The sequence below is a fragment of the Musca autumnalis genome, unplaced genomic scaffold, assembly GCF_047663935.1.
Source record: "Musca autumnalis isolate F117 unplaced genomic scaffold, ASM4766393v1 scaffold_1, whole genome shotgun sequence".
NCBI lineage: Eukaryota > Metazoa > Arthropoda > Insecta > Diptera > Muscidae > Musca > Musca autumnalis.
In genome coordinates, this window is record NW_027411644.1 from 153,811,453 (window position 1) to 153,836,063 (window position 24,611).

At 35.3% G+C, this 24,611-nt stretch overlaps 1 protein-coding gene across 50 annotated transcripts in view; it reads right to left on the reverse strand.

Moving 5' to 3' along the window:
- The window catches only part of cindr (CIN85 and CD2AP related), a 114,135-nt gene that overhangs the window by 62,745 nt on the left and 26,779 nt on the right, over window positions 1-24,611 (reverse strand). The gene's annotated exons all lie outside the window — the stretch shown is intronic.

A 24,611-nucleotide genomic window follows, 5' to 3' on the forward strand; every position in this document is an offset into this window, starting at 1 on the left:
CCAAATGGAGGAATATGCGGCATATTTCGAGTTTATTTAATACGTACAAATTTTCATTGAGTTGCGCATATAAACGGTAGTCGGCTCAATTAAATAATAAATTATTCATTTATGACTAATCGTTATAAATACTAAAAGTTTTGTTTTGTAAACTGATGACAAATGACCATCTTTTAACCACTTTATTTCATCTTAGAGTATAGGAGAGATTTATAAAATTGATGCAATGAAGCTGATCCGCTTTAAGATGGTAAATACAGGATTTATATTAGTACTCCATTATTTCAAGTCAACACTGATCTTTCTGAGGTGACACCTAGAAAGCAATTTTTAAACTCTCGTTTATGATAATGATAAAAACGATTAAAGCTTGGCTTGAGGAAAAATCGAACCCTTCCAATACTGATAGTTTGTGCAATCGTTTTTAAAATCATAATCTGGAAATGAAGTCAACCAACAGAATATATTATGAAATGAAAAAGGAAGCCACGCCAACTAGGCATAAGCCGTTGGGTTTGTGGTTAGTCGGATGCTAAATCATTCCGTCTCCGGACTGCTGAACGAAAAGTTAGCGACAATCCAAAAAATAAACAAATATCTTCAGCCTATGATATAAAAATAAAACGACCCAATCGATTTTTAATCCAGATTTCTAAAATATCTGGCTTCTGGCGCAAGCAAAGTTATTTTTTCCCAAAAAATCAAAGTTTTGGTTTGTGCCAGTAAAGTTTTTTGGAACTTTAGGGCCTTTGTCAGAGAGAGTTTTTGGAAACAATCGCGGACCATATCTCGGAGAGTAAAGTCTTCTCAAATAAAAATGGACTATACACAACCTTATGAATCGTGCAGTCAAAACCAATCACACAAAAACGCGGGAGAGGAACGAAAAGATTTACAAACCAATGACATATATTCGAGGTTTATCTGAACGAGTCAAACACTCAAAAATCTATGACGACACCACATATGAACTGGCGTTTAAATCAAACAATGCCTGAAGGTATATTTTGGCACTACTAAAACCAAGTTGAAGACCAGAACATCATCACACAAATCGGATCTAAAAGCTCGAAACAAACCACTAGAACAAAAAACAACTCTTGCAGCGCACTACACCCACACATGACACGTCCCTGATTTTGAGGACGTAAAAATTTTAGCTCAAGAGTACAATTACCATAAACGCTTTACTCTTGAGATGTTACACATAATAAACACACCCACTAACAAACGATTAAATTATAAAACGGACACCGACAATTGTGCTCAGATCTATAGACATTTGGTAAACAAATACAGATATGAAACCCCTTTAGTTAAATATAGTGCTTTGGACAGTAAACTTCCTTTAAGTACTTACTTCCTTTAAGTAAGTTTTTGTAATTATTGTAGTTCCCTGAAGATGTTTGGAGAATCCAATCGAATTAATGAAAACAAATAAAGCTTGGAAAAATTAAACATCAAGCCTTTTACTTAAAAAGCCTATAGCCTAACAATACAACAACAGAAGGCAAACTATTGAGAGCAGTCCAGTTTAAAGAGAACCGGGTACTCCCTTCAAGAGTTGTCGTGATCACCAGTTGTAGTTGTAACATAATATAGTAGGAGATATTCAGAATGTGAACTCCCCGTGAACACTCACGGGAAATTTTCGTTCAGAATAACCCTAGATATGTCTATAAGTTCATTTTTCTACTTAATCTGGCTCAGAGTCTATCCCCAGTTCCAAGAATGGGGATGCTTCGATTGGATGTAACCATAAAAGAGATTGTTTGAATAGGTCAGTTGAAAAGATCCAGTGTGTCGTGCGGGCCTGTGCCGTAAGCTGCTAAATGAATTTAGACAGCTGCACCATACGGAGCGTTGTTGAGCCAATACTACACTGGTTTGTCGTGGCAGTTGACGCTCATCAGCTGCAATAGACGCATCTGTTGTTGATTTAGAGGTTCGCTCTTGTAACGTTGGATCTTTCTTTCAAGATAATGAAGGTGTGCCTGAGTGGGGGTCCTATCCACTATATGGTGATTAAGATGGCTCTCACGTTAACACCAGAGCATGTACTGCAACGAAAGCATGCAATTGTGTTGCCGTACCGGAAGAGTCTTTGTCTCCTCATTTAGACAGGTCTGAATATTTTCCATCGCGGACCAAACTGGCGCTGCATAGACCTACCTATCGGGTCCGACCTATCGGGTCACGATATGCATAGCCAACTTTACATCTGCTTTGTCACCATCGCACAGTCGTTATTCCCCTTACACCACACCTGTAAAATCGGCAATAGTCCGAAAATCGGGAGGTACGTATGTATGTGAGTTATACCTTAACTCAAACCTAGGTCGAATATTTTTTGCAAGAAATTTTTTTGTTCACTGAGAACTCAAAATGCAAAAATAAAAGCCAAGTCGGTTGAAAAATTTTGCAAAAATAGTTAAAAACATCGAAAATCGGGCGGTACCTTTATATGGGGATCACTTTGTTTACTAAGAACTCAAAATGCAAATTTTTAACTAAATCGGTTGGAAAATTTTGGCGAAATTCGGCAATATACTAAATTTTGAGGCGTTTGATAGAAATATTAGAAATATTTTTGGCACTCATTTCCATATAAGTGGAACCACCGTTCATCGATAGGGAGGCCAATTCATCTAATTTGAATTAGGCTTTTACAGTCGCGGTGCGCGAGCGTTTTGTCATGTCGACGCGCAGGTCATGTCATTTATTAAAAATTTGTTGATTAATTTAATGATATGAGTAAGGCAGAAAATCATTGCGCTTGGAAGTCTATTCTTTTGGATTTAAATTTAGAGGATCCTTTCTATAAAAGCTACATAAATTTATATAAATATGTTTGGGAAGAAACAAATAGAAGAGAAATGTATATTAGAAGACTTGGAAACAGCAAAGAGAAAAAAAAAACAATTTTCTTTAAACCTTGAAAATGGTACACATCAAATATTCAAACAATTTGTTTGCAAGAAATCTTACAATTTTAGGCTACACTTTTTGTTTCTCGAAACCATTTTTGTAGTTCGTCTTTATTAAAATTACCAACAACAACAACACCAAAAAAAGAGATGGAAACAAAAATAAATTTACATATAACAAAATCTTGGCAAATATGAGCGCCTCCATTTCAAGCTCTAGTAGTCAGTCGACATTCAGCCAGTGTAACTGTGCGGTAACACAGTTGAAAACGCCTACTCTTTGCACGTATCGACCGCCATAGTCACGAGCAGTGTAGATGAATGGTTGGTGGATTGGTGGTTGGATGGATGATGCATCCATCATGCAAACCCATTAAGGCGCATACTATTTTTGTGCGGTGAACTCTCAAAGCCAAAGCCAAGTGCATTCATACTCCACCACAACATTGGCATATATACGCGAATTTGTTTTTTGTTTTTGCGGTATTGCCTTTCAGTTCGTCTTCATGTAAAACGCAAAAAACACAAGTGTTTTATTTCATGGTGACTGACAGATGGACGGTATGACTGACTGACGGAATGTCTACTATTTATTTTTGGTCGCATTTTTTGCGTGCGTGCCACATACATAACGTCTGCCTCGATGTTTTCGTTGCATTACAAACAACAGTGTTCATATTTTCAGTTCAAGAAGAAATAGATACGATGATGTGAAAGAACGAGCGAAGCCGAATCAAGGCACAAGGCAAGGCAGAATAACAAAAGCCTTCATCAGTGATAATAGCATACCACCAACAACCAACCACTCAAAATCGAAGATAAATGTTTTGTTTGTTATTTAAACCAATTATAGACATATGGACCAAGTCACACCCACGCTTTTGGATGAGATTTTTGTTATTTTGCTTTCTCAAATCTTAGGAATTTATTGAATACTTACATATATCAGGGTGGGGAGAAAAATAAAGTCGAATAAACAAAAATATTGATTTCCCATTTCGAAAGTTGTGGTTATGAATTTAAGGGAAATCAAGTAAAAAATAACACTAGCTTATACTCCGTCGACCAATTCAGGGAATAGAGATAATTTTATTTGTATTATTGATTTTGACAGACGTTTGAGAATTTTGAAACCTTGAAAAAGGTTTGTATGCTACTAATTCTCTAAGATGTTGGCGTTAAATCCGTATTTTTTCGGATGAGACCGACCAAACAAAATTATTTATTTCCCAATCACTGCAATAGGTATTTGAACGGAAAACAAATTCGGTGTAATCAAATTCATTCTCTCATGAATAGTCGTTTAACGTGGACCATGAAGAAATTGCAATTTTACTACAAAACAGGAAGAGTAGTTCGTGACACTTATAAAAAGCACATAGACATGTTTTCTTATTTTATAGTGACAATAAAATATAACATGTTTTTTTAACGATATAAAAAAATGCGATTGCACACATGTTTCATCTGCAATCCAAACAAATTCTAATTAATATTCAAAATCTCGGCTTTACTTTGAAACACCTACGTACAAATATTTTTACGACTTTTTGTTGTTTTTAAATTTCAAAACAGCATTTTGCGTCGTAGACATTTTTCACCTGCTTGAAAAAAAAATAACGTAAACAACAAGTAACGCAGGATGGAATATGTGGAATTTACTTTTCTATCAATCAAGTTCTGAAATGACACCCTCTGTTGACAAAAATATGCGTAAAGATCGATCGATTTTTGACATCCATTATGTATCCCTACTCTGGGCCAGCATGGTCCGGTTTCAAGCTGTGAGGACGGCTTTTAGACTCCGATAGTCAGGAACGTGGCGATTTTTACAGTTTGGATATGAGAAAGTCTTAGACATAATTGATAGTCAGCATTAATCTGACATTTGGCTGAAGGTAAATCTTCTCTGGACAGGCTGGCAATCTAAACAGGTGGATTCAAGATAGAGAAAGGCACAGGCGCCGCGCAGTGGTTCAGAATCGTTTTTTTTTTTCTGGTCAAAACTCTGTAACTTTTGAACGGATAGAGATATTTTCATATTCTTTTTGTTCGATTAGCTTTTCGATGCATTAAAAATATTCGAATACGGTCTGGTAGTTGCAGAGGTATTCAAGGTCAAAGTTAAAAATTTGAGTTTTTTCATATTTTGCATCAAAATATGTGTGTTTTTGAGTTTTTCATATGTTCTAAACTATTTCAAAAAAACAAAAAAAAAAAATATTTTTTTTTCAAAATTAAAAATAAGGACTTCTTTTGTTTTCATAAAACTCATATAACTCTTATAGAAACTCATGTATTATAAAAAATGCCCATTTGTGTTAAAAAAACTGTAATTGGAAAAACACACAATTTTCCCATGTAATTTTAGTAAATTTAAAAAGTGTTAAACGGACGGAACGGGACTGTTACAAAAGTATATATGGGCTGATAGATAGGACACTCTCGGGCATCATTCTGCGGAAATGGAACTTTGTTCCCAGCTATTCTCTAAAAGTTCTAGTCGAGTAAAGTTGGAAAAATGCTCGTGTTTTGGAGCACGCCACGCCCTTACTTTCCAATATGTTGACCTAATTTTTTGGTTTCCTTAGTTTCAATATGTTTACTATATACATATATAAAAATTGACAATCGGTGACGACCAAAAATTGTAGTTTTGGCTAGGAAAATCGATCAAATCATCATCTTTAAATGTAACCAAGATGAACCCGATGGATCAAAGTTCTCCGCGTAAAGCAGTCACTACATAAATGCCTACGCATCTTTAAGGCTAGCCTAACCTTTACCTTCATCCAGTACCAAATTTAGTTCCTTTTAGTACGCATTTTCAGTACCATTTAAAAATTTTCGTTGGTAGTTCCAATTTCCAAAACCACCTCCCAATATATACACAATCATGGACTCTAACACTAAATTTCAGAATTCCAGCTCTAAACCTTCATCCAATACAGTAGAATCGCGGTAATTCGTACCTCCCTAGCAAACCAATCGTACCGACATCGTAACGAAATCGGAACAAAAATCGGACGTTACGTCCGATGTCGGATCAGAAATCGTAACGATATCTTAACGAAAGTTGTATGAAGTGGTTGACATAATTTCGGAACGAAATGTCGGAGCGACATCGGATCGATTTCGGTCCGATTTCGTAACGAAGTCTGAAGAAAATCCTTTGGAAATTCGTAAAGGAAATTTCTTTCCGACATTCTCTCCGAAATCGGAACGAAATCTGAACTATTTCCACTCCGAAAAATCGTTTAGAAATCGGAACGAAATCTGAACGACGTTGCTTCCGAAATTGTCGGACATCCCACATTTGGTTTGCTGGGTCGATAAATCGAAAAACTCGATAATTCGTTTAAACAGTCGGTCCCTTGAACCCATTTCCTTCGAATTTTAACCCCGCCAAATCGAAAACCTCAATAATTCGTATAAATTGGCCAGTACCTTGGATTACAAATTATCGCGATTCTGTACTGAATTTACAAAATTTTGTACTTTACGTACACTTATAGTAAGCATTTCCAAGCGACCCTATTATTATTCCAAATGTCAAAATTGTTAGTTCTATTTGATTACATAATACCAAACGGTATAATTTAATTTATTTAGTTTAGTACTTTTCGTAAACTTATAGTTAGCATTTTCTATAAACCAATCCAACTGCGACTCCAAATTTCTTTTTTTGTACCCTTTCAGTACGAATTTCCAAAAGGCCAAACCCTCTATCCAAATTTGAGAATTCCAGCTGCACCCATTTGCGGAATACAACGTATTTTTTGAGACTTTTCGTACCAATTATCCATCCAATAGTAAGTCCACATTCGTAATTTCAATGTTCTGGCTTTACTCTTTAGTTAAATGGTCCCCTTTTAGTGTTACATACCATTGCACTGGTATGTACACGATGAACATCGCGGATTCCCAGGCCAGACAAGATCTCATTTGCAAAGATAGCGAAAATACCCCCCCTCAGCGAAATGTTGCCGATATTTCCTTAGAATTTCAGCCATGTAAAACTTATGTCGTGGTAGTCGCGGCCGTTCGGACTCGGCGATAGTCGCTAATTGATCTCAGAGAAGTCTACTCTATCCCTTTAAAATGTGTGTAGGAACAATTGTATTATATCTACATATGTCATTATCGGCATGAAGTTAATACAGCTTGCGGTTCATACGACGGCGTAATTCTCAATCCACACAAATTATGCAAGCGCAGCCTAATTATGGAGTAATATAAAACGATTAATCTATTTAAATTAAATAGTCTTACACTAACCATTAATCACAAACCCTCCACCATTCGATTGAAAGAATTCTAAATCTATTTCTTGGCTCGTTTGCTGCCAACACAAAACAGTTAATTACTCACACCCTAATTCGTATCGAATTCATCTCAAATGTGACGAAAAAAGAGCTCCATGCGATTTTTTAATTACTTTCGTAATAAACATTTCGGTTCAAAACAAAAAGTTGATAATTTGCCAACAAAACAAATAAACAACTGGCTTTGTACCGGTTATGTTTTTTTATTTGTTTTCTCGAATTCCTAAGGCATTAACGAGATGAACATCGTTGGGAATGTCGTGTTGTTTTTATCATCTGTGGATAAAAATTAAAAAAAAACCACACATACACTCAGTTAAGGAACATTCCAAATTAAAAAAACCATTTTCCTATTGAACAAATAACTTTATTTATGGCAGTTTTTATGTTCTATGATCAAAATTAAAAATCAAGAGGTTTTAAATTATTAAAAATATTAGAATTTGTTATAAACGTTTATGGTTCAATTGCGAAAGCTTCTTATAAACGAATTCTATAATTTTTTTACGAGCTTTATCCTCAAACTTAATTCCCGATTTCCTTCAATCAAATTGCTATATTTTTAACAGATTGTAATACATAATTCGAAGATTTCCTCCGAATACAAAATTTGTGTTTCATTCGTTTTAAAAATATTAGGGAAAATAGATTTATATTTCTACTGCAAAAACTCAGGACCAGTATTTTTTGCTTTCATTCGCTTTCCCCTTTACAATAACTAGGATAAAGGATGAAACCAAGTTTCCCTTCACTTTTAAGTTTTGAGGCCAACAGTTCAGTTCAAAGAAAGTCAATAATAATCCAACAACAAACATATTATAATCATGCTTAGATGGGCGAGAAGAATACGAACTTTGACAGATTTTATTTTTTGCTTTGGCATGAATGTAAGGAAACCCCATTTAAACATATAACGGGTTGACGCCATTTACTTCTACTTACTGATGGTGGTCGTGATGTACGTCGTCATATTTTTATGTATTTACTTAGAAATGTTTGTATTTGTATACGAGGCAGGGGAGGGATAGATTAGCAGTCGAAAAAAGTTTAGTGTGATTGAATGCAAATGTACAAGAGCTAGAATATTAAATCTGAAAAATTTTAGCAGGAAGTAAAACACTAAGGTTATGTTAGGTTTAAGGATACGCACGCAGCCGTCTAATAACCCTTTTACGAAAGTAACTCGTGGATTTAAGTTAATTTAGTTGAATTTCCATTAATTTAAAAATTGGAGTTGTAGTTTTAATTTTCATAAATAAGTTAAGGGGAATGGGGATCTTCTCAGATGTGTACTTCGGTACGGAAAGTCTCTGATCGCCACTCACTTGGGAATGGCCAGAGATGATTCATTTGCTGAATTTTCCAAGCAGCTCACTACTTCCGATTTTAAATCAAGTATTCCCTGGTAATATTGTACAGACAACCGTTTGTCGATAGCTAGAGTGAGAAGGCAACCCGGCCTAGAGGGTTTCGTTGGCAATCCCAACGCTAGGATCGGATGTTGTGGTCTAATCAGCCTCACATCTTAAAGGAACCCGATTGCAACGTAGTGTCTGTTTCCACATTGGGCGACTGCAAACAGCGTCTGTACTCCAGAGGAGCGGCTGAATTCTAGAAGGAAAACTATATACCCATCAGAAGGCAACGGGAAACCACTGATGTACCATCCCTTGAAAATCATGCAATTATGAATACAACACAAAACATACGGCCCTCAATCTCCGGTAACTCGAGGGTGCTAAGAATCCCCGGAGGTAAAACAAAACAAAAACTAAAAATTGGAACTTGGAATGTCCGCAGTTTATTCGAGCCTGGCAAACTAGCCAACACACTTAATGAATTGGAAAGATATAATATTAATATACTCGGCGTATGTGAAACATGGTGGCCAGAAGCAGGTGAATTTCTATCCCAAAATTTTAAAATTTATTACTCGGGAAACCTTAACAGAAACCATAGAAACGGAGTTGCAATAATTGTCAAAGCCCATATTGCCAAATGTATCACAAGTGTTATTTTAAAATCTGACAGGACCATGATGATAAAAATAATGGAGAAGCCACTTAATATAAATATTTTGCAAGTATATGCTCCTACAGCTGACAAAACCAACGAAGAAGTAGAACTCTTTTATAATGAAATTGGTGAACTCCTTAATCTGACAAAACCACATGAAATAACGATTGTTCAGGGAGACTTCAACGCGAAGGTAGGAAGCATCGCTGTCCCAGGAACAAGTGGACAGTATGGATTGGGAAATAGAAATGAAAGAGGTGACAGACTAATAGAATTCTGCCAAGAACACCGAATGAAAGTAGCAAACACATATTTCTGCCTAACCCCCAGACGACTGTACACGTGGAAATCGCCACAAGATAGAACAGAAAACACAATTAGAAACCAAATTGATTTCATTCTCATAGATACGCGCCACTTTACGTCTATAACGAAGGCCTCGACATACCCAGGAGCAGATGTTCCTTCTGATCATAATCTTCTTATGGCAAATATGTGCACAAAGATTATATCTAAATCCAAAAAAACACATCGTAAAAAACTTGATATTGGAAAACTTGCAAATCCCCTCATTAAAAGTAATATAACGCATAACTTAAATTTGCAAGAAAGAGAGTTAAAACTACCATAAACACCATATCTCAACATGATCTGGGAAACTACACAAAACCAAAGAATAAGGATTGGATGACGGATGAAATTCTACACCTTATCGATGAACGCCGAAAATACAAAAATTCAAATTCAAAACTGTATTGGGAGCTCAACAGAGAAATTCAAACAGCCATACGAGCTGCAAAAACCGCTTATTTGAATAATCAGTGCGAAGAAATAGAAAGATTGAGAAACCTACACGATGATTACAACCTACACAAGAAATTAAAGGAAGCTGCTGGTGTATATCGTAAAACAACTTCTGCTGTACTATACAATGAGAGCAATGAAATAGTGACTGAAATTAGCGAGAAAAAAATAATTTGGAAAGACTATATACAAAAGCTCTTTACAGATGATAAAAGATCATGCTACGAAAATCAATCCACGCAAATATTGTCTGGAACGAGCATAACGGATTCTGAAGTAGAATGGGCCATTAAATCTTTGAGGGACAAAAAAGCAACAGGGCCTGACGAGATACCTTCAGAAATATTAAAACTCATTGATGGAAACAATCTACAACTATTTACCAAACTTTTCAACCATATATAGCATTTCCAGATTAAATGAAACCTTTTCCAAATTAAATGAAACCTTTTCCAAATTAAACGAAACCTTTTCCAAATTAAACGAAACCTTTTCCAAATTAAATGAAACCTTTTCCAACGGAAATGAAACCGTTTCCAATTGAAATGAAACCTTTTCCATTTGAAGTGAAACTTTTTCCAAATTAAATGGAACTCTTCTTTTTTATTATAATGATATTGATTTTTATTGTTTTAAAATAAAATAATAACATCAATTGATGTTATTATAACAAATATAGTTATAGGTATCATTGTTTTTGTTTAATTTATTTATTTTTTTTTTTTTTGTTTTTTAAGTTATTATTTCAGAGTTTTTACTTCAGTCTTAACCATAAAAAAACTATGTTTTCCAAACCTTAAAAATGAAATACGGAAATTGAAAATTATTTTAAAAACAGCCTCAGTCGATTTAGAACGAGCCTAAAATGTCGGAGTTAGGAAAAAACAGGCTCGGTATTTTCCAAAATGGATACTTCAACAAAGGGAACATTTAATATTTATAGAGGATAGTGGATTTAATCTTCAGATTGTGCTGCCTACGAGTACATTATAAGATCGATATGTAACTCTAATGGCAGTAAATTAAATCGGGGGTTTTGTGTATCATAATATAATTTCAAGTTTAAGTAAGAATGCAAACAAATTCAAAAATTAATAGAAGGTATTTTGAGCCATATTCCCAAAGTTCAACCGATTTAGAATGCATTTTCAAAAATAAAATGCTGCGCTAGAGCTGAACGTCGCGATCCTTCATCTGACCATAAGATAACTGAGGCGATAGAGCGCAGCATTCAACAGAAAAATCAGCAAGCAAGGCCATTGTATTGCAAGTTTCCCAAGCAGAAAACTGAATGGACGGTTTTTCGTTTATTGATAAAAATAAAGTTAAAATTATGATTTAAGAGCTCAAAAAGAGTCAAAAAAAAAAACAATGAGAGCTGTAGTGAGATTCAGTAACACATTGTTGTCCTTACCGACAAAAGTCGTTAAAAATAAAATGCCCATAATTTCGGTAATTAACGGATTTTATCGGTAATTTAACGATGAATAAAATGTAGTCGCTAACCTTTACCTTTTATTGAAAATTTGCAATCATAATTTTGCGATTTAATTTTACCGTTTTTGTCGGTAAAGGTAAAAATGAGTTACAAAATCCAACTACTGTAAGCTCTATTCACAAATACATACCTATATAACTATATTTGTTTTAATTACATCAATTGATGTAAACATTTTCATTTAAAACAAAAAAATAATATTATTAGTTTCAAGTTCCTTATAATAAAAAATAAAGGTTTCATTTGATTTGGAAAAAGTTTCATTTCAAATGGAAAAGGTTTCATTTCAATTGGAAAAGGTTTCATATCCGTTGGAAAAGGTTTCATTTAATTTGGAAATGGTTTCGTTTAATTTGGAAAAGGTTTCATTTAATTTGGAAAAGGTTTCATTTAATTTGGAAATGCTATATATGACACAGGACAATTTCCACAAGACTGGCTGAAGTCCACGTTTATAGCAGTTCCGAAGAAGAGCCATGCCAAACGATGCAGTGACTATAGACTCATAAGCCTTATGAGTCATACATTAAAGATATTCCTTAAAATAATTCATAATAGGATATATGAACAATGCGAGAAATCAATGGGAGATACACAATTCGGATTTAAGGAAGGAAAAGGCACACGAGAAGCTTTGTTTTGTATCCAAGTTCTTATACAAAAATGTCGGGAAGTTCAGAAGGACGTATTCATATGCTTCATCGACTACGAAAAAGCCTTTGACACGGTACAACACGATAAGCTGATCGAAATAATCAAGTCTATTGGAATAGAAGACAAATAAATAAGATGCATAAAAAGTTTATACTGGCATCAAACTGCCCAAATTGATGTCAACGGAGATACAACAGAAGAAATAATGATATCCAAAGGAGTTCGACAAGGATGTGTCTTATCTCCACTACTATTCAATATATACTCTGAAAAAATATTTCAAGAAGCATTTTTAAATATTCAAGAAGGTATAAAAATCAGAAATAAATATATGAACAACATCCGATACGCCGACGACACCACTATTCTGGCTGATACTATGTCGGGACTACAAAGTCTTATGAACAGACTCACTGAATATAGCGAAAAATATGGGCTAAAAATTAATATCCAAAAGACTAAGTTCATGGTGATTAGTAGAAAGAATTCGCACACGGACACATCTTTAAAAATACATAACTCTACTATTGAAAGAGTAAAATGTTTTAAATACTTAGGCGTTCTAATTAATGAGGAATGGGACAACAGCAAAGAAATTAAATGCAGAATAGAGATGGCAAAGGACGCGTTTTCCAAATATAAAAAAGTGTTAACAAGCCATAACATAAACATTGAAACGAAGACAAGATTCGTTAAAAATAATATTTGGTCAGTATTGCTATATGCAGTTGAAATTTGGACCATTAAAGCTGTAGACATTAAAAGACTCGAGGCATTTGAGATATGGGTTTACAGAAGAATACTAAAAATACACTGGACAGCTCACATATCGAACGAAGAGGTTCCAAGAAGAATGAACCGCACCCGAGAACTTACAACGCATATTAAAAAGCAAAAGAGTGCATACCTAGGACACATTATGAGGAATCCCAAATATAAAGAACTCCAATTAATTCTCCTAGCAAATATAGAAGGTAGAAATTCCAGAGGTAGAAAAGAAACAACCTGGCTCAAGAACATACAGCAATGGACCGGATATCATAACGCAGACCACCTTATCAACACATCACGAAATAGAGAACTCTTTAGTCAAATCATAAATAACATTCAATGAAAATAGAAACTATGTAATTGTATGATCGCTAATATTCGAAAATCGAATAAGCAAATAAAGAAGAAGAGAAATAAGTTACCTTATTTGAATCAGTTTTACAACAACAGCTAATGTAATGAATTAGGGATACGTAAACCCGATTTCCGTTAATCGATTAATCGGTTATTAGCTGTAAATTCTGTAAAAATCGTACTCGACTATTGACTATGCGAAAACCGTATAACCGATTATTCTTAATCGACTTTCGAAAGTCGGAGTCAACTATTATTCGTAGTCGACCATTAGTCGTAGTCTATTATTATTCGTAGTCGACAATTAATCGTGGACGACTATTAGGGTTGACTATTGGGTGTGCTAAAACCGCGTAATGGACGGTACTTTTTTGCACATATGTATATCACAGATTGCATCAACGAAAATGGTCGATTATATTCGATTATGATCGGGTTTCCGCGGTTAAGGAATAACCGAAACTAGACTTTTAGTACACTCTCAAATAATCAACTAACCGAAAATCGAGTTTTACGTTTTTCACGAAAACCGTATAATCGAAAAACCGATTATAGCATTTCACTGCGTATCCCTATAATGAATTTACTACCCATATTTATTTTGCTGTTGCCTTTGTGGCACTCTCATATTTGTTTTGATCATCCATTTTTAGCTTAATTTCAGCCTTCTACTCTCTCGCATTTATTACCTCTGCCCTATTTGTTATTTACATTCATCCTTCTGTTTGTACAAGGATTTCGCTCAAAATTCTTGAAAATCCTAGATTGAGTATTCCAGAACAGTCTATGCTTCAGTGAGCGAGTATAAACACGGGAAAATAACAGATGGGTGAGTGGTAAATCAGAACGCGTTCTAAAACCGTCATTGAAGTAAAGTAAAGCTGTGTGCTTAGTAAAGTGAAATTCGTGTACGAATAAGCGAAGCAAAGTCAATAAATGTTTGTACGGCTCGTAATCTAAACGAATCCGAGTTATATTTGGTGCAAATCGTATCGGGGAATAAAACAACGCCTGCACGGGACCTAAGTTAAACCTAATACCGTAACAATACAGTGATCGTTTTACTCGGAGACCTTTGGTCCATCTTGTTCATCGGAGAAACCAATTCCGATGATGAGAAGATTCCATAGTTATTGCTTATTGAATTGAGGTTGAAGAAGAAATTCCCGGAAAGGAGGCAGTTACGTGTTTTTGATATTTTTTTGGCAATTTTAAATGGGTTGTGGGATCTATGTCTAATAAAATGGTAAGAGTATCTATTTCGTATCTACCCTTGTGTTAAGCAAGGGACACTTGCAATTAAATGAAATCTTAGGAAGATTAGCAGCACAAGTCTTTACAACAAAGCTAATGTTCACAGATTGGGAGAACTATAAAGTGACTCTCAATAATGTCTTTCAATAACAGTGAAATAAACAAGGCTAAGCGCAGATTTGGATCTGCTTTAGCTAGTCGATAGAGCGAGTAAAGCACACAGCCAGATTACATAGGGTATCAAACGGGAAGATGACACATTGGCTAACTCCGGTCTTGAAACTCTAGATCTCCTAGCCAATATCCACTTTGCCAAAACGTATGCAACCATGCCACCTAGAAGGTGAGAATCATAGAAGAGTCTTCTAAAGATAGTCTGAGCAATAAACACCTTCAAGCCCTTTAAATAACCAGGTCCATGCGTTTTCTTTCCTGCAATGCTACAAAATGCACTTGTGGTCTTGATCCCACACCTGGATCACATTTTACGAGCTAGTCTGTGTTTATCAATATCTCCGGCTCCATGGAGGGAGGTAACTTTGACATACATCGCCAAAGCGGGTGAAGACAAGCAACACAGCCTATCTTCCTTCCGGTCAGCCTATCTTCCTCTCTATTTAAAACCTTAGAAAGGTTACTGGACATTAGAATCAAGGCCTGACTGTAAGTCCTGCCGAACATGTCTATATCAAAGGCAAATCGGGGCAGACCGCACTGACTGTAAGTATATTACTATATTACAGAGTCTTTCTGCAATCAAGGATAGCAAGATAAACGCTCTTGGATAAACGCAAGGTCCATGCCTTGAGAGCCTTAAAGTCCGCCTGACTATCGACATATAGTCACGGGTCCTGTGAATGTGATTTCAAATCTTTTAACCAATTTTGCTGAAGGACGCTTTAGCCATCGTTAAGCTTAAATCAGTGTTTGTTTCAGGTTAAGACCTTCGCCAGTCCAAACCATGAAAGCCACGATCTTGTCCCTCGGAGCCTTAAAAACTGTCACAGCCTTAAACTGGACCATGTTAGGTCGGAAATTCAGCTTCAAGTTCAGAGCGACTTAAGGAGTGATTTTGATTGCTCCGGTAATCAGAATTGACACGGCCCTTTGTACGCTAAATAGTTTGGATAGTAGTGCCTTCCCATTCCCATGTGCTTGATATAAAAGAAGTCCATCATTAATGCCAAGGTCACATACAGCCAGTGTAGAAGAGTAGCCAATGTAAAATACTTTTTGCAGCACGTTGCTTTGTGGTCCCTTTGAGGGCAGGTCCATACTTCATGAAATAATGGTCATAAAATGACTGGTGATGAAATTCGAAATTTGCTTATCGTAAAATTTACATCAAGATCCCACAAGGTTTATATCAGACAACACCCGAAAGTACCACACTCACAAAAGTTCATTCTTTTCAATTTGTTAAGGACTGTTCGAGGATCGTTTTGAAATGTTTACTAAAGGTATTTCTTGCAGTCCTGTTTATAACGATATATGTAATGTTTTTCGTGGGCAAGTCCTTGCTTCCTTATAGAATGGTCCCAAAGCTCAGCGATGACCAACAAAATGGCTGGTAGGCACGATAACTATGTGACGGAATGTCTGATATTGGATGTCTGTGAAAATAAATTCGTAAACAACTCCAGCGTCTCTGCCCATTTTGATTTAGACGCTTACCAACACTGAAAATCTTTTTACGATAAAAAACACGAATTTAAGTATAAAATCACATTAAATTATAATAAAAATTAAACAAATTTAATGCAAAAATGCTTAATTAATAATATTACATAAAATATGCCAACATTTTATTAATATTTGAGTGTGAATTATTATTCCGCCTCAAGTATCCCACGTGCCATATAGCAACATACACCATACGATAGGTAATAAAAATTCCTATTCGACAGTACCCGATATATATCCCAAAACGTTTTGGTTCCCGAGATATCGGCCAATTATATATATATCTGCCGAAGGGCCCATATAGTAAATTGCCTGTTTCTAAGGAATGGTTCCGCGTGCCATATATCGACATAAACCATACGATAGGCAATAAAAATACCTATCCGACAGCACCCGATACATATGCCAAAACGTTTTGGGACCCGAGATATCGGCTATTTTATATATACCGAAGGTGCCGTTTGGTAAATGGCCTATTTCTCCCGAACGGTTCCGCGTGCCATATAGCGACATATACCATACGATAGGTAATCGAAATACCTATCCGACAGTGCCCGAAATATATCCCAAAACGTTTTGGAACCCGATATATCGGCCATTTTATATATATGCCGAAGGGCCCCATATAGTAAATGGCGTGTTTCTCAGGAACGGCTCCACGTGCCATATAGCCATATATACCATATCATAGGTAATCAAAATACCTATTCGACAGTGCCCGATATATATCCAAAAACGTTTTGGAACCCGAGATATCGGCTATTTTATATATATGCCGAAGGGCCCCATATAGTAAATCGCGTGTTTCTCAGGAACGGTTCCACGTGCCATATAGCCATATATACCATATCATAGGTAATCAAAATACCTATCCGACAGTGCCCGATATATATCCAAAAACGTTTTGGAACCCGATATATCGGCCATTTTATATATATGCCGAAGGGCTCCATATAGTAAATGGCGAGTTTCTCAGGAACGGTTCCACGTGTCGTATAGCAACATACACCATACGATAGGTAATAAAAATACCTATTCGACCCGATATATATCCCTAAACGTTTTGGGACCCGAGATATCGGCTATTTTATATATACCGAAGGGCCCGTTTGGTAAATGGCCTATTTCTCCCGAACGGTTCCGCGTGCCATATAGCGACATATACCATACGATAGGTAATCAAAATACCTATCCGACAGTGCCCGATATATATCCCAAAACGTTTTGTAACCCGAGATATCGGCTATTTTATAAAATCCCTTTGATATATGCCAAAGGGACCATATAGTAAATGACCCCCTTCATGAGTCATGAGTCGTCTATTTCAGCATAATAACATGCCTTAGTCCACTGCAATATTACAATATTATATGAAAGAAATAATATCTATATACATATAAAATTCTTCGAGTCTGTCATGATGATCGAAATTAAACTCCTCCGAAACGGCTGGACCGAATTCGATGAAATTTTGTATGTGGAGTTTTTAGGTCTGAGAATAGGTTTTTAGCTATTTTTTATACTGATCAGTGGAGTGACAGGGTACCTCCCCACAATTTTTTTATGAAAACGTGAAATCATAGACATTTTTGGACGGATTGTTTAAAAATTACTTGCAATACTATGGTAAGTGAAATATCGCGGTCAACCCAATTTTTCAAAAATTTATAATTATAGGTTATATCCTTAATTTTAGTAAGCGTGACTACAAAAGCGCTATAAAGACTGGCTTCAATAAGTTAGATATCGCGATCAACTTTACAATTTGGAATATAATAAAATCCCGAAAATTTAAAATGGCACTTGACCAAAATTCCAACACAATCGATTAGGAAATCAGATCAGTTCTTCAAAATGTCTAAATAGCAGCTTTCAATGCAAATTCTCATAGAATAACAGGAAGTAGTGATCAAGGGTGACCTCCCCCACAACGGTTCTTACAAAAACGCGAAATTTCAGAGATTATTAGACGTATTGGTATAAACGACATTGGTAATTGTGGTCTATATCATTAGTTAGTGTTTTGGTAGCAGAAAACCGCGATCGCGTCCTATTTTTTAAAATTTTACAATGTCACAAAAGATTCCTAAACTTAGAAGGGAGATTAAATACCAAACATTGTCATACTGTGGATATAACCTTGAAAATACCGAAAATCGGGATGTACCGTTCTTTGGAAGCTATATATAATACCTTGACCTGTGCCAAATATTCGATGCGGGAAGATTTTCTAAGCACAAAGAAAAATAAATACCAAAATGTAGCCATTTCCTCAGGATAATGAAACTAAAGTCTCCAAAATATATATAATCGGGAGGTAATGTTCTACGGTAGTTATATTCAAACCAATAAATTCTGTGTAGGAATATGTTATGCCTCCAAGAGAGACTTGATATTATTATAGTCATTTCGGTTGATTAATTTAGATAAAACCCTTGAAATTGCCGAAAACCGGGAGGTACCCTGGATCTGTAACGACCATTCTATGCGAACATATCCCTAAATTTAAGCACTAAACACCAAATTTAAGCAACTTCGGATGTGTGTGAGGATAAATTGGATTTCAGATTGGAAAATTTAATTTTAGAAAAGATATGAACCAACATCAGCGTACTGTACAGAACACTTCTAGGGCCAAATTTAAATTTGAATTTAATGACAAAATTTAATTTAAGAATGAAACTATTAATATATTTGTAATATTTAAACAATATTTAACTGAATTAAAGGAAACTGTAAATATTTATTTAGCCTACAATTTTATTATATTAATGAGGTTTGTTTAAAGGTTTAAATAATTATATACGTGTCAAAAAATTTGGAAAAAAAATATTTTATATACCCCCTACGAAGGCTGCTAAAGGGTAATTACTTTGGGCCCCCCCCCCCCCCCCCCCCTAAATAATGCGGAGGGGTTCGTCACGGAATATTTTTTTCTGGATAGGGCATCGAATGTCCATCAAGCCCATGTCTTTCAATAAATTCTAAATATATTCAGATTTTGGAAAAAATTATTTTATATACCGCATACGAAAGCTGCCAAAGGGTAATCACTTTGGGGCCCCCACTAAATAATGGGGAGGGGTTCGTCCACGGAATATTTTTTTTTTTGGATAGGGCATCGAATGTCCATCAAGCCCATGACTTTCAATAAATTCTAAATATATTGAGATTTTGGAAAAAAATTAATATATTCCCACTACGAAAGCTGCTAAAGTGTAATTAATTTTGATGTTACAGAAATTTCTTTGTTAAGTCACTTTGTTCTCTGTTAACCTTCTGTTCTTCATGAGAACTTGCAAGTAACCAGACACACCATATAATGGTTTGCGATCCAGCTATTATGTGGGATTTTGGCTCATTGGTCCAAGAGGTGGGTACAAACGCGGTTTTATAGCAGTGAGGATTGGGTTCAAATCCCCGCGGAGGTGAAAGTTTTTTGTTATGTTTTATTAATCACAAATTTTATTAAATATGCTGAAACCCTTTAAAAGCCATAAACATTTCTTTCACAAAAAATAACAATTTGCAAGAGTTGATAGTATTACTTACAGAGCACTGCTACAAAATAAGAGTGAGAAATTATTATTCACAGCATAATGTTATTTTTACATTAAATAAATAAATGAACAAAAAAATATAATTAACTTTTTCGTCGTCTTGGCACCGCCGCTTGTACGGGGACTTGAACCTGAACATAATCAACAACAAAAAGACCTACAACCTGGTCTCTTAACACATTCAGCCACCAACGCTTGCTTATTATCGTAAGTAAATTTTTTAAAAATAAACTACCATTTACATTTCATGCAAGTCATAAGAAGTACACATATGTACATATAATCAAACTTCTCTATTCAATAATGCAGAGAAAATGGCTTAAAAAAGGACTACAGCCGAACTTCTATGTAACGCACACATCCCTATGATGAATAATTTTCTATTTTCACTTGTTTATGTAACAATGATATGAATTCCCACATAAATTACATTCTTCTTCCCCAGCGACTATGTTACAGAGAAGAACGATTATTATTTGGGTGGAAATTCATATTTTTGTCACCTGAACAAATTCGTAATAAAGAATTATTACGCATTTTTAAAGAACGCCGGATTCCAAGAAAACTATGCGTTCTAGAGAAAAATGTTATTTTATATAAAATGCTTAGAAAGTCACGAAATTATCATTTTCATATAAAGTTTTAAGTTTTCTCGAACAAAATTCTCGGCGCTAAGTGAGTTAACCCACTTTTTGCGAGAAACCTTAAAATTGTTTATGAAAATTATATTTTGAGACTTTTTAAGTATTTTTTATGAAATAATTTTTTTCTCTAAAACGTATAGTTTTTCTGCAAAATGTCAAAAACTTTGAAGGGTAATATAGGTGTATCCTTATAGGTATGCCAATTCCTTGGTATTTGATTAAGAAAATACTCTTACTATATTCCTAATAAATCCCTGGTTTTATACGATTCTAACATGTACGATTAAACTTTTATCGCATGTTCATAGCTGAATATGTAATTACTTTCTTAATCTCTAAATAATATTTTACATCTTGCATTTCAATTTTTTTTAGCTAAACAATAGTTTTTATTTACTGAAAAGGGTTGACTGTCATTCAAAACTGATCTGTAGTGGTACCCCCCTTTAAAAGATATTTTGTGTTACGATCTGTGATGTCTGTTTGCTCCAGAATTCTCTTATTTGCCTTTTTCTATACTTAAAAGTTTCCATAGCTATTTTTAGCTTTTGTGTTTTTATTACCTTCTCTCCTTCTCTCCACCCAAACATTATGCTTAAAAGCGCGCGAAAAATTTGGCATTAAAAAATACTATTAAGACTATGTGCATGTGTATACTACCTACCCCTAAACGTAATAAAAAGAATGCCAGTGCAGTGCCAATAGTATACATTTAATTCTTGGTCAGTAACGAGCTTGCGTAGCTGAATTGGTTAAGAGTCTGTCGTTGAAGCCATTTGGTCTTGGGTTCAAATCACGGCGGAGTTTTGATGATGACTTATTTTTTTGCGTTTTTATTTATTTAAAAAAGAAAGATTTTATCTTATTATTTATGAATAAATATTCACTTTAAATAAACAACATTATGTAATCAAAACTCCATTGAGATTTGAACCCAAGACCGATAAATCGCAACGTCAGACTCTCAACCATTTCGGCTACGCAAGCTCAGTAGGAATATTGAATTAAATGCTGCTATTGCATGTTTCGTAAAAAAATAAATATATTAAAATACATTTTCGAGGGTAAGTTATCAGGATTTTACTTTAATCAATATTCTTCTGTTGTGTGTTTTCCCCGTCTGAATTTTATCAACCAGTTTAAAAATGGTTTATTATAAATATTCTACAACTAAATACATGTATGTATGTACATGTAAATTGGTTTAAAAATAATCTAGAGCTGAACAGAAAAAGGTACACAATGTCCATCTCTGCATTACATTTCAACTAACTGTAAATTTGTTGAAGTCACCGAGACATCAAACAAATTGACATGAAAATGTACCTTTTCAACGTGTTTTTTGTATTTGAAGAAAATGAGAAAATGTATAAATAATTCGCATTTGCATTTTCTAAATAAATTTCATATAAAACCAACATTCATTATAAGTTGATCGAGGTACTACATGTGGTACAATTTGTTGTAGTGGTACGAAGAAGGAATGCAACAGGCAATGTAATATAAATAAAGGTTTATTTGTGGGTAACAATAAACGCTCGAAAAAGGCAAGGGAAAAAGCGTTCAATCATCCCTATTGGAAAAAAAAAACAGAACAAAAAACACATTTTTTTTTTGCACAGCGTTTGTTAAACTGTAAGTCAGTAAATAAGCCAAAATAGGTATTTTAGCTTATAACTAGTTCAAAAGTAATCTAGCGATTGATAATATTGACTACTTTGGTTCTCAACCCTAAATAGACAGTTGGCCTAAAGGGAAATATTGGAAAAATAATAAGTTGTGTTTATAAAATAGGTAGTCAGCATTATGATAAACTTAAACTAATTAAAGTCCCTACAGGTTAGCGTATAAAAAGTACAGATAGACATAGTCAAAAATAAAAATATTTTTATTTTTTTAATACAAATATCGGATGCCTTCTCACATCCTTATTATTTTTGTACACATACAGTGTCGGCCAAAACTAAAGCACCCCCTCAGTAAATTTTTTTAAAATGATAATTTGTTTATGAAAACAAAGTTGTAAATTTATTTTATATATATATTTTTTATTTATTTATATCTTTATTATTGGAAAATACAAACATAAGGAATTCAGAATTTAATAAACAAAAGTTAAAATTCAAAAAACATTTTAGGTCGCAAATATAAGCGGACAAAACTAAAGCACCCCCCAATTCGAGGTACAACAAAGGCTAATGAATATAAAATGGCATATATATAAAATGGCCGATATATCGGGTTCCAAAACGTTTTGGGATATATTTCGGGCACTGTCGGATAGGTATTTCGATTACCTATCGTATGGTATATGTCGCTATATGGCACGCGGAACCGTTCGGGAGAAATAGGCCATTTACCAAACGGGCCCTTCGGTATATATAAAATAGCCGATATCTCGGGTCCCAAAACGTTTAGGGATATATATCGGGTCGAATAGGTATTTTTATTACCTATCGTATGGTGTATGTTGCTATACGACACGTGGAACCGTTCCTGAGAAACTCGCCATTTACTATATGGAGCCCTTCGGCATATATATAAAATGGCCGATATATCGGGTTCCAAAACGTTTTTGGATATATATCGGGCACTGTCGGATAGGTATTTTGATTACCTATGATATGGTATATATGGCTATATGGCACGTGGAACCGTTCCTGAGAAACACGCGATTTACTATATGGGGCCCTTCGGCATATATATAAAATAGCCGATATCTCGGGTTCCAAAACGTTTTTGGATATATATCGGGCACTGTCGAATAGGTATTTTGATTACCTATGATATGGTATATATGGCTATATGGCACGTGGAGCCGTTCCTGAGAAACTCGCCATTTACTATATGGAGCCCTTCGGCATATATATAAAATGACCGATATATCGGGTTCCAAAACGTTTTTGGATATATATCGGGCACTGTCGGATAGGTATTTTGATTACCTATGATATGGTATATATGGCTATATGGCACGTGGAACCGTTCCTGAGAAACACGCGATTTACTATATGGGGCCCTTCGGCATATATATAAAATAGCCGATATCTCGGGTTCCAAAACGTTTTTGGATATATATCGGGCACTGTCGAATAGGTATTTTGATTACCTATGATATGGTATATATGGCTATATGGCACGTGGAGCCGTTCCTGAGAAACACGCCATTTACTATATGGGGCCCTTCGGCATATATATAAAATGGCCGATATATCGGGTTCCAAAACGTTTTGGGATATATTTCGGGCACTGTCGGATAGGTATTTCGATTACCTATCGTATGGTATATGTCGCTATATGGCACGCGGAACCGTTCGGGAGAAATAGGCCATTTACCAAACGGGCCCTTCGGTATATATAAAATAGCCGATATCTCGGGTCCCAAAACGTTTAGGGATATATATCGGGTCGAATAGGTATTTTTATTACCTATCGTATGGTGTATGTTGCTATACGACACGTGGAACCGTTCCTGAGAAACTCGCCATTTACTATATGGAGCCCTTCGGCATATATATAAAATGGCCGATATATCGGGTTCCAAAACGTTTTTGGATATATATCGGGCACTGTCGGATAGGTATTTTGATTACCTATGATATGGTATATATGGCTATATGGCACGTGGAACCGTTCCTGAGAAACACGCGATTTACTATATGGGGCCCTTCGGCATATATATAAAATAGCCGATATCTCGGGTTCCAAAACGTTTTTGGATATATATCGGGCACTGTCGAATAGGTATTTTGATTACCTATGATATGGTATATATGGCTATATGGCACGTGGAGCCGTTCCTGAGAAACACGCCATTTACTATATGGGGCCCTTCGGCATATATATAAAATGGCCGATATATCGGGTTCCAAAACGTTTTGGGATATATTTCGGGCACTGTCGGATAGGTATTTCGATTACCTATCGTATGGTATATGTCGCTATATGGCACGCGGAACCGTTCGGGAGAAATAGGCCATTTACCAAACGGCACCTTCGGTATATATAAAATAGCCGATATCTCGGGTCCCAAAACGTTTTGGCATATGTATCGGGTGCTGTCGGATAGGTATTTTTATTGCCTATCGTATGGTTTATGTCGATATATGGCACGCGGAACC